The sequence below is a fragment of the Podarcis gaigeae genome, assembly GCF_964106915.1.
Source record: "Podarcis gaigeae genome assembly, chromosome: 2".
Classification (NCBI taxonomy): Eukaryota; Metazoa; Chordata; class Lepidosauria; order Squamata; family Lacertidae; genus Podarcis; species Podarcis gaigeae.
This window is the reverse complement of record NC_139679.1, coordinates 49,160,497-49,178,079: the sequence shown is the minus strand read 5'-3', so window position 1 is coordinate 49,178,079 and position 17,583 is coordinate 49,160,497. Positions and strand designations below refer to the sequence as shown.

At 43.1% G+C, this 17,583-nt stretch overlaps 1 protein-coding gene and 1 long non-coding RNA gene across 22 annotated transcripts in view; one reads left to right on the top strand and one right to left on the bottom strand.

Annotated features, from left to right (window-relative positions):
• Positions 1-17,583, bottom strand: part of TENM2 (teneurin transmembrane protein 2) — a 712,099-nt gene that overhangs the window by 156,307 nt on the left and 538,209 nt on the right. The window lies entirely within an intron of this gene.
• On the top strand, positions 14,657-17,159 carry LOC310835437. Its single transcript, XR_014559668.1, has 2 exons — positions 14,657-14,774; positions 16,997-17,159. It is a non-coding gene; the product is annotated as an uncharacterized lncRNA (long non-coding RNA).

Genomic DNA, 17,583 nt, shown 5'->3' with positions numbered 1-17,583 from the left:
GAAATATGAGCCTGCTTTTGGCTAATGAGATGGTCAATATCCGGTTCCATATTTGTCACTGCTAACCAACGCTCAGCAGTAATGCAAATGGCCAGTGCTTATGCCATATTTTCATTCATATGAAGTATATACATACACCCGTACACACACACGCAAACTTATATATCTGGAGACTGAAAGAAGATGTGATCAGGGGTCGACCCCAGCCCTGGGTGGCGGGGTTCCCGGCGGAGGGGGGCTTCTCTCTCCCCCTCCCCTCCCTTTCCAACCACCTCCTCTGTCGCTGCTGCTGCCCGAATAGCTCTGCCTGCGGTTGAGAGCTGGCTGCGGTGACAACGCCTCTTCACGCTCGACAAGGGATCCCAGGCTCCGCGCATCAGCAGCGGTTCTACTAATGAAAGGCTCCACGCCGCGATGAGGTAAACACTGATGCGGCCTTTCATTGGTAGAGCCACCGCCGCCGCACTCCCAAGATGCGCTCCCAAGGAGCTTCCTGCAGCCAATCAGAAGCCGCGGAAGCGTTGCCACCCACGCAGGCAATCCCCACGTGGCGAGGCGTCCGCGGCTTCTTTTCAAGGAAATGCCTTACCACTTCCAATTTACCTCAGCACGCGGGGACTGACTGAGTGGGTGGCAGGGTTTGTGGGCCGGATTTACGAACCTAGTGGGCTGCATCCAGCCTGCAGGCTGTTGTTTGAAGACCCCTGGTCTAGGATTAAGACTGCTTCTCTTTGGAGTTTGCAAAGGTGCAAGAAGGTACATGATAAGGCTATCTGGTTGAAGATTTTCGCATAAAATAAAGAATCACTGTCAGGTTCTTATCCCAAAACACGACAACAGCAGCTCTTCTTTGAGAGTAAGGAAGAAATCTTTATGCCAGCTAATAGCAGTACATGCTCCACAGCAAAGCCCAGAAATCAAGATTTCAAGGTACATAAGCAAGTGAATTTTTTCATAACTTAATGGAAGCTATGAAGATGTCCCAACAGTTAACACCCCTCTCCTACCAAGCTTTCTAAGATGAGGTGGGGCAAACTTATTCACAATACTTTCTTGCCCTACGGATTTGTTGTGTGCACAGACACGTGCACCTCACCCCACCAATGAAGGCACTGCCTGTTTCTTGGGGGAGGGGGGGACGATGTCCTGCTCTTCTGTCCCCAGCTCCAGCACCACCTCTTCCGTTCAGCTTTTCCTCTTTCTTTTCCATCTGGAGCTGCCAAACCATGTCAGATCCCAACGGAACCCAAGGGACCCAAGACAATGATTGCATGGTTACAAGCTAACAAGTGAATAATATTACTCACTATATAATAGACATATTCCTATTGTAGGGTGTGCCAAAGTATCTGTCAGATTTCTCAGATAAACCAAAAAATGTACTTCTGAAATATACTGAGACTCATTTTTGCCCAATAGATCTAGATAAACCCAACACGGTTGCTCACTGCCAAGGAACAGGACTCCTGAAAGATTAAGCTTGTTGTATCACGCCTCCCTATCCCCGTAACTGATCATCCTGGGAGGTTAGAAAGGAAACAAGAGTGTGTGCTGACAGCTTAGCTCAGCTTGAACTCTCATTTTTCACATGGAGCTAATTAAAAACTGAAATTAGTTAAATATGGAAATGACACTTGCAAGCACTTTAGCACAGTATTGGCAAAATCCCTCCAGAGTGATGCAGCATTACCTGCTGCTCTGAAACTCCCCAACTGAATTTCACAGTTAAAAGGCTGAGCAAAGGGAAAGTTATTACTGAGATTTTCAATTCAAAATGTGACTGTAAAATTCTAAATTAAATTTCATGGTTGCCCTTGGAATAAGCTAGGGATGTTCTGTGCAGTCCAATGATATGGTGCTCAAATAATGTCCCTATGTGCATGCTCTGATTATCTCACCTTTAGGCACAGTGCTGGTTTTGCCAAGGTTCTGAAACTCATAATGCTTACACTACTATAGAAATTATGAAAACAGAAAATGTGCCTGGGTGGAAAAGTAGGCTATATAAAGGGTGCATTTTTGAAAGTTAATAGCATGCACATCTGAAGCTTAGAGCCCAGGAGTTGAAATATATTCTATGCTTCATAATTTTAATATAGGTGTGTGATAATCCATCAACTTCATAACAGATAGGAGAAGGTCTGACAGTGCAATAAATTATGTTGTAGGTAGTATAACAGGGCAGGCAAGGTAACTGAAAGAATGCATCCCTTTCGCCCTGATCAGGAAAAGGCAATCCATGAACAAAAGCAGGCTTCCATATGAATACCAGGAACTGCAAACATTAATCAGACAAACATCCAAATGTGAAAGTCGTCTATCTGTGCTGTATTACTTTCAATGGGATGCACATCCATATCCAAACACAAATGGGAATTTGCATTCTACTGCTCATCCAAAAACATACCCACTGAAAGTAATAGATGACTTCTGCATAAAGATGCTCATTCAATTTGTAGTTCTTGATATGGATGCAAAATCATGCTCCTGCACATGGATCACCTTTTCTGGATAAGGATACTAGTATTTACATCAACTGTTTAATATGCATAAAATGGACAATGACTGACACCAGCTTTTTGAACACAGTAGCATTCATAATAATTGTGCCTGAGATTATATGACTGGCTTTGATATACAAAAGCAAGGGCAAATTATGATTTCTGCATGTAATTTAAACAAACCTGCCTGCAGAGAAGAAAATTTGGGATGTGAATCAAGAATTTCAGGGTGTCCAGATACTTCCAAAACAACTGAAGTGCTGTGGTTTGTTTTTCCTACATCCTTTCCATTTACCCTTAAGGCAATTCTCTCCCACTGGTCCCCATCACTATTGTGCCAACAAATCCCTATGCTGAAGGACTGGCAAGGGAAGCCACTTCTATGCCACAAATCAATTGGCAGACAACAGAAAGCACTACAAAAGGTGCCAGAATCACATCTCTGGCACTTATCTGTGTAATCTCTGCATCACACCAGGCTTTGCTAGCCTAGAGTCTCAACATAATATCTGCTTACTTAGCTGGGAAGACAGGAGTGCTGCAGCTGTGGCATCTTATGTTTAATTTTGAATGGGAAATTTCAGACTCATGAAAATGAATTTTCCCAACCTTCCAGATCAGGAAAACTTTGGATATCACCTTAGAGGCACCTTCACCTACACTTTGTAATTCAAAAACAGGTGGGAGGCTGGGCACTTCTGTTGTCAGAACTGACATTCAAGGCAGAGGAGGGGGGGGGGGGAGAAGAGAAGCAGACTACTACATATGGACTGCAAGAAGGCCTAAGTGATAGTGAACCCAGATTCAAGAAGAGCCTTACTGAGGCAGGAATATACCTCGTTCAAGAGAAGGTTTGAGTTATCAAAACTACTTGGATTGCACATTATGACTGCAACTTTAAAGCTTTCAGTAAAGTCTGCCCTATCAATGCATTATCATTTTGTATCTATACATGCAATATTGCAGAGATTTAAAATACTTTACACTGTAGCTAGTAGCAGTGAAACTGTGATCCTTTGCCGTGAAAGAAAGACATCATGCATGCACATATAAGAGTCTATGCTTATATTTTCCCTGGACTCAGTGGACTAATGCTTTTAAATGGTGTGTGATTGCTTAGAGCTTACTTTTTATGAAATATTTTCATGCAGAGATTTTCAACAATATCATCTATAGTTTGAAACAACCTGTCTCATTGCACTAGTTTTCCCAGAGATTATGCATTGCATGCAAACACATGTGACCTGTCAGCTTTCCCTGTTCATGATACCATCTAATGTGGATGTTATGTGGCAGGTTGTATACCCTTGAAATCATTCCAGGGCATGTATGATTGACAGATACCAACAAAAATGCTGCTGGGGTCTGCAGCTGGCCAGCCATCAAACTGGTGTGGCAGTAAACCTGAGACAAAATAGAACACGTCAACCATAGTTCTTTGCAAAGCTATGGACCTGCCCACTCCAGCTTTTCAGTTCAAATCAGGCAGAGAATCAGGGAGCAAAATTCAAAGCCATTTTGCCCAACTTCTTTGTATATGCAAACCTACACCTGAGGAGAAATGGTAAATAACACTGTCTTGTCTTTTCAGAAAGAACTATGTTATTTTTCTGGCGTGGCTCTGGTTGTGATTAAAGGGTTGATTTATACCCTTTTTGATAGCTATACCCTCATCTTTGAATGCTGCTAAAGCCTGATCCTCTTGAAATCCCAAGAAGGGTGGATTTTCACTTTATTTTTTCTTCTTCATTCTCCCCCAGAAACAGGATCAAACTGAACCACAGAAAATGGAGGGTGCATAAAAAGGATCAAGAAACTAACGGAAAGTAAGAAGGGTCTGATGAATGGGATTTTGCGTAATATCCGGTCACATACCTTATTTTTAGAAATAAAAATGGGTAATTTTCTTTTTTTTATAAAAATGCCAGCCGTAAGAACAACAAATCGTCATAGGACAGTATGACACACCTAGACACCTCAAATTTGTACACAATACATTCAGTTATATTGCTCCTGGGTCAGGAAGTCACCAGCACCCAGCTCATCAGCATTGGTGACCACATGCTTGAGGTGGTAGATGATTTTATCTACCTGGGCTCTGCCATAACCATCAGCCTCTCAATTGACAATGAGCTGGACAAGTGTATTGGCACACTTGTAGTTTAATACTGAATTATGGTTGTAATGGAGACTTAAAAGATTTGGATTAATAGAGAAGATGCAGGAGGAAAAAGTTAACATAAAGACCCACAAAAGGGATGAGGGAAGTCCAGGGGAATCTAAGGAATTCTCTTTCTATTTTGGTTGTTTGACATTTGTTTGTAAATTTCAAAATTTGAAAAACTAAATAAATGAGAGAGAGAGAGAGAGAGAGAGAGAGAGAGAGAGAGAAGCACATTGGCATGGCAGCCATGGCAATGGCTCACCTATAAAAAGGGGTATGGGAGAAGGTGATATTAAAGACCAGAACCAAGATGAAGGCCTACCAGGCATGCATGGTGAGCATGCTGCTTTATGACAGTGATATGTGCGCAGCTTACACCCGTCAGGAGTGATGCCTCAATGCCTTCCACAAGCACTGAATCAGGAAGATTTTGGACATCACATGGCAAGACAGTGTCTCAAAGATGTGTCCTCCCAAGCCCACTTTTCTAACATGTCCACGCTCCTCTCAGGACTGTCTACGCTAGCTTGGTCATGTTCACAGAAAGAAAGATGGCAGGATCCCCAAGGATGTGTTCTACAGGTAGATGATTTCAGGCACCAAGCACATTAGCAGACCAAATGTGCATTACAAAAATGTCAGCAAATGAGAAATGAAGGCTGGCAACATTAACCCTACCATGTGAGAATCACTTGCCGATGACTGCAGCACCTGGAGACAATCAGTAATGTCATGTATCCACAGCAGTAACCAGAGGAGGAATGTCTGCTGGGAGCACACAGAAAAAGAAACACCATGGTACACCTGCATCATCACAACTAGATATCTTCATATTCCCCAGCTGCAACAAAACATGTCTCTCCTGTATCAGTCTCTAAAGCCACAGCAGAAATTGTAAACCAGAAATGGTTTGACCTCACCCCTGAGGAGGCACTCTTTTATTGTCTTCCAAGACAGACAGATGCCAACAACAATTTATTGCTCTTGATGACTGCAGGTAAGTCAAATGAGTTATTTCTGTCCAAGGCTCCCCCACCCCATGATTCCACATTGCTAATTACATGATTTTACATAGAATTAAATTGTCCCAGAGGCTATTTTCAGAAAAAACATTATGTTAGTGTGCAACATGGCCAGTGTGGAAAGTTACCATGTGGATATGCCCACAAACACAAATTCTCTACTCTAGCACAGCACACATTCTACACTTGCCTTGAAACATACATAACTTCTAAGGAATTTGCTCATTTTCATATCTAATCTCAAAATTGCTACTATTACAGAGTCTTTCTCCAAGTGTTATTTTTACCTATGGCCACACATATGTGAAGCTACGTAGGATTCATAAGCCATTCCTTTGAAGACCTAAAATCTGCCTTTACAAGACAGATGCCTGTAGGCAAAGATGATTAATACAAGCATGTTATAGATTCCTTTGTGTTTTCATAACTCCTTGTAAGAAATGCAGAATATTTCCTTTAAAAAAGGAAAGTTTACAGGGGAAATAAATCTGCAGTTGAGCAATATCAATTAAAATGGACCAACCAATTTGTGAAAATTGGGTACAAGTTATAGCTAAAAGATCTGCATTTAGACCTAGACTCAAAATGAATATTACAGACATTGATGGATTGGTCTCTGTTAGATGCTAGAGGTTGAAATTTACATCTAAAACAAAGAAGAAATGGCTGGTCCCCATTTTTTGAAATATAAAGTCCAGCTGTTAGGGATCTGCCATCAGCCTGAAATGATAAGTAAGATAGCAGAAGCAAACAAGCCAAAATTTGGAAAATATTGCATAAGCCCTCAAAAGCAAAGTCCCTCTTCAGCTGGTAGGGCTGGGTGATATCTGGTTTTCAATATTGTGATATATCAGCAGCTAAATACTGCAATATTCTGATATATCACGATGTCTGGAATTTATCTTGGCTGCTTCTTTCTTCCCCAGGCAATGTATTGCCAGTTCAAATTGTCTGAAACCAGTATCGCAATCTGAGCACTATACTGGTTTCAGACATTTTATCAATATATCACCAAGCACTACTGGATGTAGATCATGCTCTTGAACAGTTAAATTTGTCGTTCTTCCAAGGTACATAAAACACAAGAAAAGCTATGTTGGTCCCCTAAGAAAAATGCCAACAGTTGGGCAATACCTTTATTTGGAGTAACAAAAAGAGTTACTCCACAAAAGTCCACAAGAGTTACTGTCACAAAAGAGTAGGTAAGCATGCTAGGAGTAGAGGAGCCATCTCAAACTGTTTTACTGAGCCCAAGGAATAAGGAGGCACATTGGACAAGTTTTCTAGAAACATGGAAGTTGTTATGAAGCCACCAATTGTATCATCTTCTGGTTCTGTAAAGGTGAGCTGGTTTGGTGTCTTCAGAACAAGACGGACGGAAGGAAGGAAGGAAGGAAGGAAGGAAGGAAGGAAGGAAGGAAAGGGGTGTGTCCAGTGGTGAACTGATACCACCAACTGCCAACTGTTCCAACAAAATCACTCAGTGTTGACACCACAAGCAATTTTAACAATGTCAGATAGGGCTGAAACTATTCCTTTACCTTAAGTAAATTCAGGATACTATTAAGTTCTAGAGCTGTAAGGCACAGTCTGAGTGGGACCCAGGAGCAGATGACAGCTGACACATAGAAGCCTGCTGCATCCAGTGAAATATTTACAATTTAAATTGAAAAAGCAAGCCTGAGCCTGCAGCACAGCTATCCTGGGCTTAAAAGGCTAGATATCACAAAATATATTATTTACACAGTTGGAATACAATATATATGTTTCATGAAGTGCAGGTGAAGCTCTACGTGCACAGAGTATACACTGAAACATGAAGACCTCTACCAAGTGCTATTTTTCTAGAAAAAGAGGCTCTGGAACTCAACATGAACAACCTCCCTTGTTCTCTTATAATGGCAATGGCACCCACCTGAGAGGTGCCAGAACTTAGTTCTAGTGAGTTCTGGTTGAAAAAAAGAGCCCTGTCTCTCTCTCTTTTCATACCAGTGCCAGATTGTTAAATGCCCTCAGTATAAAGAGGACAGACTTTGTTTCTTTAATTTCAAAGTGATTGCCATTTCAGCCATTCTTCTCCTTTACACCAGATATTTCCTCTGCAGCAGGTTGTAAGTGCATTAAGAAACATAGGCGCTAATACTTCAATCTATATGCAGTTTTCTTTCACAAAAATTCCTGACAGATTTCAAAGGGGATGTTGCAGCCAAGAAATGAAGAACCAAGCCTACAGGGTTTGGCTTCACTTTGGGATGATCTGTGCTGGCAATTTTAGGAGGCTGCCAAATAAGCAAACTGCAAGACTGCTACCCCTCTAAGTGACTCCCCAACCTTGTAAATTGTAAGACTGTGAGAAAAAGATATCTTGTGATTGGAGCAAGGGTGACAGCTAGATACCTCATTGGCCTTGGTGATGTTGCCATTGCGTATGTATGGGTGAGCCAGATTAGCATTGAGTACAGTCATACCTCAGGTTACAGATGCTTCAGGTTGCATGATTTCAGGTTGTGCACCGCGCTGAACCCAGAAGTACCGGAATAGGTTACTTCCGGGTTTCGGCTCTTGTGCATGTGCAGAAGCGTCAAATCGCAACCCGTGTGTGCACAGACACGGGGCTGTGGGTTCTGAATACTGTGGGTTGCGAATGTGCTTCCCGCACGGATCATGTTCGCAACCCGAGCGTCCACTGTATTTGATTTTCCTAAGATGTATGATCTTTACACATCTTTTGCTCACACAACGTATCATGGTTCTGAGAATATGCCCAATCATAGGTTCTGTGATTGGTTTCATAGGTTATGTGATTCTGAGGGTCCTGGCACTGGGTAATCAGGACAGACTGGAGATTCTGCTGGTTTACCACCCGAGTCTGATCTCAGAAGCAGCGTTGAAAACTACCAAAGTGCTGATCTTGGGAGACTTTAACATTCATGCTGAGGTGGTTGGCTCTGGGGTGGCTCAAGACTTTATGGCTACCATGAGAACCATGGGGCTGTCCCAACATGTCACTGTCCCAATGCATGTCCCAGGTCAGACTATGGGTCTTGTATGGGTGGGATGGGAAGGGACTGGATGGGAAGAGGGTGATCTGAAGGTGGGGGATATAGGACATCTATCCCTTGTCATGGTCGGATCACTTCCCATTGTGCTTTAGATTTTCAGTACTCTGTCCCCCCTGCAGAGGTGGAGGACCTATCAGCCCTGAGAGGCTGGTGGATCCAATAGGCTTCCAGAAGACTCTGGGGTTTTCTCTGACTGATATGACTTGCCCTCCTATTGAGAGCCTGGTCAATCTGTATCCATATGGCTTGGCCATCAACACAATTGCTCCTGAGTGCCCTCCCCTGCTTTGTGGAGCCCAATTGGTTCTGTGGTATACTCCCAAGCTTAGGGCAAAGAAGCAAGCTGGGAGACGGCTTGAACACAAGTGGAGGAAAACTCCAGATGAATACAACCGAACCATGGTGAGTGCACATTTTGGAGCTCACTCAGTGAGAGTGAACGCAAGAAAGAAGGCATACTTTAAGCTTCAATTGCATCCTCACTATGCCACCCAGCAGAGCTTTTCCGGGTAGTGCAGAGTGTTGCGGAGTGCCTTCTGCCAGCTTTGGCTGGTGGCCCAGCCATGCCCTATCTGGACAGGGATGGCCTAACTTCTGTGGTATACATTCTGATAACCTCTAAGTTGGATTACTGTAATGTGTTATGTGTAGGGCTGCCTCTGAAGTCGGTTTGGAAACCTCCGCTAGTGCAAAATGCAATAGCCAGGCTACTCACTACAGCAAGACGGTTTGAGCATATAACACCAATCCTGGCACAATTGAACTGACTGCTGATTAGTTTCTGGGCCCAATTCAAAGGGCTGCTTTTGACCTATAAAGTCATATATTGCTCAGGACTTCAGGATCACCTCTCCCCATAAAAACCGACACAGACCCTGCACTTGTCACTTGACTCCTTTATCTATGGGCCCCATCCCAGAGAGGTTTGGAGGGTGCCAAAAAGAGAACAAGCCTTTTCTGTGATGACTCCGATTGTGGAACGCTCTCCTCAGAGAGGCTTGCCTGGCACCATGCCAGGAAAAAACATTCCTCTTTACCCAGGCTTCTGGCTATTAAACAATCTATGTCCTATGAAAGTGTGGGGGAAAGGATTGTTATTATGATGACTATTTTACTAGTAGACTGTCAGCTGTCAGTATGTTTTTTATTATGATTTTATCATTGATGTTTTGTAATGTGATTCTAATGCTGTACACCGCTCTGAGATGGTATATTATTATTATTATTATTATTATTATTATTATTATTATTATTAACAGGTTCTCTGAAACAATACCAAAATATATACATTTTTAAAAGCAAGCCTTGGAATCATAGGGAGTGTGGTTATGGGTGGGTGGAGAGGCATTGTAGAAGCATATATGATAAATACAAGAGAGGGAACAAGAAGGTTGCTGACTGAGTAAATGTAAATAAGAATGCAGCAGGCATGTAACAAAATACTTTAAACACATCCTTTGTAAGGCACCCTTATATATGACGTAGCTGTCACAAACAGTGTTGAATGCTGTAATTGAAAAGATATCTGAACAATTATCAGGCAGACACTGTAACATTACTCTTGGCAGAATGAAAGCACTGATACTGCACATCAAGCTGGTGCAGTGAAAAACAAGATAGGATTACACATAATATTGTCCCAATATTTTTAGTCTTCTTTTTCACTGAAAGTAATATATTGCAGATGTACTAGCATTAACACATTTGTCTCAATTTCCTGACAATTCTAAAGCTAATGGATTCTGGGATGAAGATGTGACGAAACCAATAAAGAGCACATTTTAAAGACTACATAGGATGTAACACTTTGCTTCTGGGCTTAAAAAACAGTATGCTTTTTGTCACATGTAAAGATATGCTATACTGGAATCCCACACCTACCCTACATAGAAATATCAGTGAAAGGCACAACTCTATGATTCTATGTGAACAGTATTGGTTGTCAGGTGGCAGAATGGGAAATTTCAGGCTCACAGAGGTCTATGGCAGACACCCATAATAAGGTTACTGTTATTTCCCTCTCCTACAATTTGTACCCATATACTTGCCATCAGCCTGCCACACTCTAAGTCATGATTCTTTTCACTAGTGTACACGTCATTTACCGTATTTTTCGCCCCATAAGACGCACTTTTCCCCCTCCAAAAATGAAGGGGAAATCTGGGTGCGTCCTATGGGGCGAATGCAGGCTTTCGCTGAAGCTTGGAGAGCGAGAGGGGTGGGTGCGCACCGACCCCTCTCGCTCTCCAGGCTTCAGGAAGACATCCGCAGCCTGGGCAGCCCTGCAGGAGGTCAGGCAGGGTTGTCTAGGCTGCGGATAGAAGCCTGCTTCCTGGAGTGTCGGGCGCCCTGAAAGCAGAGCGCCCGGCGCTTCGGGAGCGCATCCGCAGCCCGGGCAGCCCTGCAGGAGGTCCAGCAGGGCTGTCTAGGCTGCGGATAGCAGCCTGCTTCCTGGAGCGTCGGGCGCCCTGAAAGCAGAGTGCCCGGCGCTTCGGGGCGCATCCGCAGCCCGGGCAGCCCTGCAGGAGGTCCAGCAGGGCTGTCTAGGCTGCGGATAGCAGCCTGCTTCCCGGAGCGTTGGGTGCCCTGAAGCAGAGCGCCCCGCGCGCCGGACAGACATCCGCAGCGTGGGGAGCCCTGCAGGGGTTCCCCGCATGGCTCCCCACACTGCAGATAGCAGCCTGCCTCCTGGCGGGTGGGGCGCCCTGAAGCAGAGCGCCCCGCGCGCCGGACAGACATCCGCAGCGTGGGGAGCCCTGCAGGGGTACCCCGCAGGGCTCCCCACGCTGCAGATAGCAGCCTGCCTCCCGGCGGGTGGGGCGCCCTGAAGCAGAGCGCCCCGCGCGCCGGACAGACATCCGCAGCGTGGGGAGTCCTGCAGGGGTTCCCCGCAGGGCTCCCCATGCTGCGGATAGCAGCCTGCTGCCGGGCGGGCGAAGCGCCCTGAAGCAGAGCGCCCCGCGCGCCGGACAGACATCCGCAGCGTGGGGAGCCCTGCAGGGATTCCCCGCAGGGCTCCCCATGCTGCGGATAGCAGCCTGCCGCCGGGCGGGCGAAGCGCCCTGAAGCAGAGCGCGCCGGACAGACATCCGCAGCGTGGGGAGCCCTGCAGGGGTTCCCCGCAGGGCTCCCCACGCTGCGGATAGCAGCCTGCCACCCGGCGGGTGGGGCGCCCTGAAGCAGAGCGCCCCGCGCGCCGGACAGACATCCACAGCGTGGGGAACCCTGCAGGGGTTCCCCGCAGGGCTCCCCACGCTGCAGATAGCAGCCTGCCTCCCGGCGGGTGGGGCGCCCTGAAGCAGAGCGCCCCGCGCGCCGGACAGACATCCGCAGCGTGGGGAGTCCTGCAGGGGTTCCCCGCAGGGCTCCCCACGCTGCGGATAGCAGCCTGCCGCCCGGCGGGCGGAGGACCCTGAAGCAGAGCGCCCCGCGCGCCGGACAGACATCCGGACAGACATCCACGCTGCGGATAGCAGCCTGCCGCCTGAGGCAGACATCAGCCAGCCCCACAAGCTCAGGGAGGTGCAGCGCCCTTCCTCGACCTGGTTTGGTTTCCCCGACCTGCTTTTGGGGGGAAAATAAAGGAAATTTTTTTCCCCTTTATTTCCCCCACAAAAAACTAGGTGCGTCCTATGGGACGGAGCGTCCTATGGGACGAAAAATACAGTACATATAATGCTTCTCCTCCACCCTTCCTATTCCTATTTCTTTTGGGCACGTTGTATCCCTCAATTTCTACATTCTATTCATGAGGTTCATCCCACTAGGTTTCAGTAATAACTATTACATGTTATGTGTCATCCTGTATTAAGAGCCCTGCCCCATAAACTAAGAAGTCCTGAACATTATAACCTCCTATAGGCAAATTGCTGCATCCTCCCACCCTACCTAGATCATTTTGGCTGACCTTTTCTGGATCTTTTCTACCTCTACAATATCCTTTCTGAGGTGGGGTCACCAGAACTGTACACAGGATTCCATGCAAGTCACACCAAAGGTTTTCACAAAAGCATTAGAATATTGGAAGTTTTCAATCCTTTCCCTAATTATCCCTAACAATTGAATTCACCTTTTTCACAGGTGCTGCACATTGGGTTTGTGTATCACTGAACTATCCACCACAACCGCAATATATTTTTTCGTGGTCTGCACCACCAGTATAGACCCCAACTGTGCATCTATATGTGAAGTTTAGGGCTTTATTTTATTGCCTCAGTGTGGATCACTTCATGCTTGCAGCTCTATTGTTCAGTTTTGTAATGTCTCTGGACAAAGAAGTCAAAACTTAATGCTGGTAATCGAAAATGAGTAATATGAAGAGAAAGCAATTGTCTGATCACAGCAAGTCAACTTTAACTTTTGTAATTAATGCATGTTGTACTGTTAATTAAATTGTATCACATCAAATTTAATTCCCTTGCAAGAAAATTGGTGCCTCACTATGGCCAATTCAGAGAAAATTGTCTTGGCCCACTGCTCAGTATTATCTAAAGCTTTCACTGTGCTTGGCAAGACTTCCAGGGAGGAGGAACGTTTTCAGATGTTGTGTTACTTACATGAGCATTATCCTTACAGTGCATTGGAAAATTCTGAATAAAAAACCAAAGCAAAATTCCAGCAATATCTAAGACTTTAGAGACAAAATTCACAAGAAGCAGTTGCAAAGAAGTCTCAGTTCATGCCAGGCAACATATTTACAGAAGATTGGCTTGAAATATATTTGCATTTCTGGCATGGTAAAACATTAATGGTAGGTAATAATTTATTCTGTCTTTCATACCTTCTTAAACTCATAGAAATGGAGAGCAATTAACTGAAGTCAAGGAAGCACTTGCTCAGAGATGTAGCACAGCATAATGTCTACAGTAGGAGTAAAATAACCCGTCAAGTTCGTCATTTTTCTCATTGTCCCTTTACAATAGTTTAAAATTTACAACCTTGGGCTACTGACAGACACACACACAACTTCTGAATTGGGAACTCCGGTGAATGGTTTGTAAATAGGCCAAGATCCAGAAGCCATATTTAAATATGGCATCCAAATCTGGTTTATTTGGAACACATTCACCATAGTTCCCACTGCAGATGTAAAAGGAAGCCATGATTAATTGCAGCTTCCTGGTTTGTTTTGCAAAAAGTAGCAAAAGATTGGTGTACCCACAGTGTATCCATATCCTGGTTTATTAAGTCAGGATTTGATCATCCAAACGGGCCACTAAATTAACACATCAATTGTAAAATGACTGCAAATGTGTTTTGTAGAATATGGCTTCAGAAATCACTGCACCATTAAATCAAACCTTGTCTTGTGTATATCGAAGTATACCATCCATTTCAGTGACAAATAAGTTCCCCATTAATGTATCCTTTTGATTGCAGGAACACTGTTTAGAGCACCTATCTCTATTATAAAAATCACAGTTTCCTTTTGCCTCCTATTTGCTAGCATTAATCACAAACAGCATGGTTCCATGTTTAATTTCAATCACAGCATCTATTTCTCTCAGGGAAAAAATTAGGTTCTTATTAAAACATTTAACCTCAGTAGTTTGTATTTCTCCTAATAAGGTGAAGGGTTTTTTAGGGGGGGGGGGGAGAGAAATAATTATACTAAAAACTTTACAGCACATCACTTGTGAATTTTGCATCATGTTATTTTTAATTAATGCAGCAATGCCTGGAGACTCATGGGCTCTCCAATTTAATAAATGAAAGGAAGTAAATAAAACAAAACAAAGTGTGGTATCAAAATCTCCCTGGCAGAGGTTCTCTGTGCTACTAAGACTTTAAAAGGATAATGTTAAGAGAATATAATTGTCTCTCCACCTGCTCACTTTTGCATTATGACATCAAAGCAATTGTTTTTTCTATATTTGCAACATTTGATTGTAAAATAGGTCTGCAGCGTTTTGAGTTAAATAACAACACAGGGACAGAGGCAAAGGCTGAACACAACCTAATGGTTTAAGAGGTGGTAAAGCTTGGAGAAATCTGGTGAATCAGGCACAGAACCTGAAGGAATCTGGTGAGTGAGGAATACAGCCAAGATGGAATGTTTTGCTGCAACTTTTAACAGCAATGGACTACTCCTCCCCTCCAATTTTATACCAACAGAGTCTTCCACCTCCACTTCCTACCTTCTTTCTTGGTCTAGGAAAGGAGAAGGGAGAAAGTCTTGTGAGTGGGCAGAAGATGGCAGGTCTGACCAGGCAGGAAGGCTGCCACCTGTAGTCACTAATGCCAGATTCAAGGACTCCCAAAGTGCATAGCCTGGGGCAGTTGTCAATATCTGCCTCCTTCTCTAGGGACAGCCCTGGCTCCAACTAGCTTTTCATTTAAGAGTTAACTAATCAGTTCAAAAATATATCCCACACTTCCTGTTCTTCCATGTTTTCTAATATCCATAAACAGATCAAAAAAGAGAAAACAAGCCCAAAGGAAGCAAACTTCAAATGTTGCAATCGGCATTTACACTTAAAAAAATATTTTATGCCAGTTTCTTTGCTGGCCAAAATGAGAATTTATATGATCACCAACAATTATTATTGACGTTTCCACAGAATGAAGTATATTAAGAATTCAGAGGCCTACATTAAAACTTTAGTGGGCAGCTTTTTCATGCTGTTCATTTCTAAAGTTTTGGCTTTATGTGTAAAATAAGTAAATGGTAACTTTGGTAACTATGGATATATAACAGATAGGTAACGGTAAATAATATTTTTCTTTGAATATGGAACCCATGGAGGGAAGGAAGGAGGTCCGAAGGTTTGAAAGAACCTTTTATTTTAATATTTCAAAACAGTTAAAGATAAAATGTATAAAATTATGTAAAACCTATAAACATTTTTTTAAAAAAATAAGTAAATGGTAAAACTCTGGAACTGCTGAATTGTGAGGATTTCACAGCGACTCTGGGTTAACACATGGTTAAGACCCCTGTGACTATTTAGCTGGGAAAAGACCAGAGGAGGCAGTAAGAATCTTTTATTGGTTAATTGTAAATCCCATTCTTTATATTAGAAGTAATCAATGAAGTATTTTCCATTGATCTGATTTCATCCAAGTTCAATAATGTGTTACTTTTAACACAACATTATTATTATTAAACTAAGAGCACCGTTTAAATTTCACTGCAAAACACAGCTAAAATAGAAACAGCAAGAAAATATATCCCAGTATTAATTAACTGTACTCTTCAGTCAATTAACTGCAAATTCAATAATTTGTTTAATGGCATCATATGGCATGTACAGCTCAATTTCTTTTTTCAGTTCAATATCAATCAGCAAAAGATGCTTAAACACACACACACACATATTTACATGTCATTATGCTAGTATGGGTTAAGTAGCCTTTCAGGTCACTGCAAATTCAATCAAAAGCTTATTGCTTTCAGTGCATAAGTGGTCTGCAAAGCAATAGATTAATATGAGGCTTGCCCTGAAGAACTTGACTATTTGTGCTTTTGGGTAGATTATTTCCAGGATCCACCCTCTTGTCAACATAGGTATTTTCACGTGATTTTGACCACCCTTACCCATGTTGATCACAGCAGGGCAAAAGATTCCTTCTACAGTTTCTCTAGAGCTATTCATAGAAATCTCATCACACACTGGGAATGGCATGTAACCTTTCTTGCCACAACAAGGAGAGTAAAACAACATCTAGGGATTAGTAGGAAGTAGGAAATGAGAACTCCTGAATCCTGTGCTGCCTAATGTAAAGAATAACAGTAAAAACTCACAGTCAAGCTGAGAGAACTTCTTGCAAACAGAATTAAAACTCTTGGGGGCTTATAATACTGTAAACGCAACCATAACCACTTTTAGTCCTAGACAAACATGCCAAAGTGACTGTGGCCAAGATCTGCTTGTATTCTTAATAAACCATATTTATGCTATTAAGTGGAATTAATGAGGGAGGCGGGAGGATAATGTTTTAAATAATAATAGAAAGCAAGATGAAACGTTTTCCAGAGACATACTCCAGGTGAGCAGCAGGTTTTGTTCCGTGGGTCAGACATGCAACAGAGGGTTACAGAAAATCATGGGACTTTCCTAATACTCTCTCTAACAAGTCAAACTAAATCACAGAAGTAATTTGTAATCTCTGCTGCATGTGTGATTTTTTAAACCAAATTTTATTTTATATATAACAACTCAAGAGAAACACAATAAAAAGGACCAACTGAAGAAGAAAAAATAAAAACTGCATTTCACTTATTAAAAAAACTTTGTTATTTTACAGGGTCACTGTAAGGACCAGTTTCAAAATCGCAACACACTAAATCCAGATAAGAAGATACATTTCAAGCTAATAATTCCACAAACCAGGTTATGATGCTGGGACTCTATGAAAGGTGTTTTCATTTGCAACATGATCAATAAATACTTGCCATGCAATATTAAAAGTGTCTTTCTTAAGCTGCCCTTAAGGAAGCATACCTTTTGTGACATATTTTCCAGTACTGTCAGACTTTATCATACCAGGCCTTGAGAGAAACGGCCTACAAGTTTTTTGAATAATTAGTAACCAACATTCAGCCAGCCATAGGGCTAAAAAGGTCTGCACTTGTCATCCTTGATCTGGCCAACCCAGATGTTAAGAAGTGCCAAAATTAGTATGGCTAAGGGCATATGGTCCTTGTCCGTTGTCTTTAATTTCAGTGAATATTTTGTTCGGAAAAGAAGCTACTGTGGAACAGTCCCATCAAAGAAGGAAATAGGTCCCGTTCTTATTTCTGTACCACCGACAGACAGGGATGCTATTGCAGAGATAGTGGCATAACACTGCAGTAAGACGATCCCACAAACATCCTGCCCCCTCTTGACTGC